The sequence below is a fragment of the Mytilus trossulus genome, chromosome 14 (genome assembly GCF_036588685.1).
Source record: "Mytilus trossulus isolate FHL-02 chromosome 14, PNRI_Mtr1.1.1.hap1, whole genome shotgun sequence".
NCBI classification, from domain to species: domain Eukaryota; kingdom Metazoa; phylum Mollusca; class Bivalvia; order Mytilida; family Mytilidae; genus Mytilus; species Mytilus trossulus.
In genome coordinates, this window is record NC_086386.1 from 61,578,922 (window position 1) to 61,582,310 (window position 3,389).

Sequence of the window (3,389 nt, forward strand, 5' to 3'; positions counted from 1 at the left end):
AAAGCAGCTTCGCTTATTATTTTGGACTTTAATTTAAAATTCTCAGTTTTGATATTTTAGACTTTAATTCTCTGTGTTTTATAATTCATTTTCTTTTATATTTTCGTTTCTATTTACATTCGTATTGAAGACTTAAAATCAACATGCTTTGATATGCAAGTTAATTCTTAGTTTGGACATTGATTGACATGTTTCAATCTGTTAGGTAATTAGTGACATTTTACCTTATTCATAATGTATGTTCTTAATTGTCATAATCAGATTATCATTTTATATCTATTCTTCAAGTTCTAAAAATAGTTTAATCTTTGTCAGTGAACATTATCACTCAAATTAATTGTTATTTGTTATGTCTATACTTGTAAATTCAATTGTGTATAAATACTAGCTTATAATTTCAATAAGCAAGATTTGGACTCAGGACTTTACACTGAACACAGTCCATCTGTAATAAAAGTATTAGTATTCCATGCTGAATTATTGGTTTATTCATCGCTAGAGTCTCAGTAGTTAGTTTCACCAGAGTTTCAGTGTCAGAGTTTCATTGCTATTCACAGCATTCATTCGTTGTGTGATCAGGTGCATCACACAGTTTCAGTAACAAGAGGCCATTCAGTCAGGCTCTTGTTGCACGACCCTACAAGTCACCAGTTTCCCCGGTGACAGATCTAAAACTTTATTTTTCTCATAGACTTAGTCTTTGTGTTCTGATGGGATCCATTTTTAGATACCTATAACAATAGATCATACTGCATCAAATACTTTGCATGCATTTATAAAAAGTTGTTTTTCCCAACATGCATGTTATGGTATTAATTATGGACGTAACACTTTGTAAATTGTCCTTTGAAAAAATACATCATGAGATAAAGTTTGTATCGATGATTTACAAAATTCAGTAAAGTCACAGGTTCAGGAGTTATTGATGACACTTACGTGGGACATAAGGACAAGATATGATCCATATGTGAACACATTCTCACTAAGAAAATGTCACCAGAAGTGCAAGTCTGTCATCACAACGGATAATGTTTATGTGATACAGTAAAAACAGTAAAACCATTGGTAGTGAAATTGTGCGGGATGTTTAATTTTCAACAAATGTAAGATTGGTCACCTTTAATCGGATGCCTCATATAGCATGTATAGAAATATATGTATAGGTTAATAACTATTGCAACAACTCTTTGAGAGGCCGTCGGTGGCCTTTTGTCTGAATATGCAGCAGGGCAAATTCCTGTCCACCTTCAATATGCTTTCGTTGTCCAGTGGAAGTCCAAGTTTCATTGACCTTCTTTCCCCCCAGATGACATCTTTTACAGGACTTACCTATTGTACTTATTTAACAATTGTTTCGAACATGCATGTACTATTTGCCACTGGACATTAAGCAAATTTTTAATACATGTACTCTAATATGTTATTATTTTGAGGAATCTCAGTAGGATCATTTTAAACTATGGGGATTATCCTCTTGAAATATAAATATTATTCATACAAAGTATTGCTCAATAATTATGTGTCGGATTACTAGTATTCGTGTGTCGGTCCAATGGGTCGTCGGACTAATAGGGCGTCAGGCTATTGGGGTGTCGGACCAATATGGTGTCCGAACAGAAAAATTTTAAATGCAAAAAAAAATAAAAAAAATGTGCAACTTATAAAAGGGTCTGGTCTGGAAGTTGTTTCTTCATTTCTGTATTCTGTAATATTCTATATCATTTTTCAATTTTTATTATTAATTTTGCCTGTTATTCCCTTTTCTTCATATTCAAGCACCACACGTTTATCGATTCTTCATTGCTTCTGTCTACTTAATAACAACAATGGGAATAATAGGATGGCCAGCCAAATAGGACATTGGAAAATTGTCTGTTTTCTGTTTCTTGGTTTAATCTTGCTTGTCGTTGGAGGCAAACTTTGTCTTTCTGTCTCTTTAGTTTGTGTGTATTATTATAAATCAAACGAATGTGACACAATTTTGCCGTCTTAAAATAAATTTGTTGAACATTGCGTCTGTTATTTAATCTCTTTTTAACAGAAGGAAAAAACTAAGATTAAATATACTCAACAGAAGTATAAAAAAAACTATGAACTAAGTCTTTGAAGTTAGATGCATGATTTTTGTTATTAGTTGTTAGTGGCTTTGAACTAGCTGTCAGTAACTGCAAGTACTCTCAGATCTGTATTTAGTGACTTTTTTTGTTGAGTAACGGTAACGTCCATTATGTTTTTGTTACTGAGATGTATTTCTATTTGCATTCATCTGTTATCTAAAGTTAAATAAGCCTTTTTCAACTGAATTTTATAGTTTGTTGTTATGTAGTACTGTTACAACTCTGTTCCAGGTTTAGGGAGAAGACCCTAGCATGTTTAACCTCACCACATTCTGTATATATGTTCCTGTCCGAATTCAGGAGCCTGTAATTCATTGGTTGTTGTTTTCTGGTGTGTTACATATTCATTGTTCGTTCATTTTTGTACATGAATAAGAACGTTAGTTTTCTTGTTTGAATTCGTTGACATTTGTCATTTTGGTGCCTTTTTTAGCTGACTATGCGATATGGCTTTGCTCATTATTGATGGCCGTATGGTGACCTATATTTGTTAATTTCTGGTCATCTGATCTGTTGTGGAGAGTTGTGATTATTCCGCTCATTTTGGGTGCCATGATTGGCAAATAAAATATATGTTGTTGCTGTTGTTGTTGTGTCGTTGGCAATAATACGGCATCTTTTTTTATAAACAAATATATATATAGAGTGGGGTGCTCATTTTCGCCACATCTTTTCATGTTTTCTACAGTTTATGTTCAGGTCTAAATGTTTTTGAAGTATACTGATATTTCTATGTGAAGATAACTTCAAATGCAAAATATTCTTAAGCTTGAAAATGTGTTTGTTCAAGTTAAATCATCTGAAAAGTTAGATGACACAGTATACAGAATGTTGATTCCGGCAAAATATATGATCTGACAGGATGCTCACGGAATAAAACTTGTGATGGAAGAAGACATACATTTGTAAAACATACATACCTGTAAGATAGCAATCCTTAGATGATTCGAAAAGGATCCGCCATCTCTGACTTGTCGTTATAATCGTCTCTTTCTGTAACTTTAAGAATTTCTGCAAGTGGCTGGTAAACCGATATTTTCTCTGCTGTATATCCTATCCTTCCCGGCTGATCTACTGTTGTCTCAAATTTTGCCGTTGATGTTATTATCGTAATCACAAAAGCGCGTCAATATGGAACATACAATTGCCTATTGTAAAACGTTTATGTGATTGGATTTACACATGACGTCATTCATTGTTTACAAACGTTATTTTTGCACTCGCACTGACATTTCAACAACAGTTCACACTTCTTCTGGATTGAATACCACA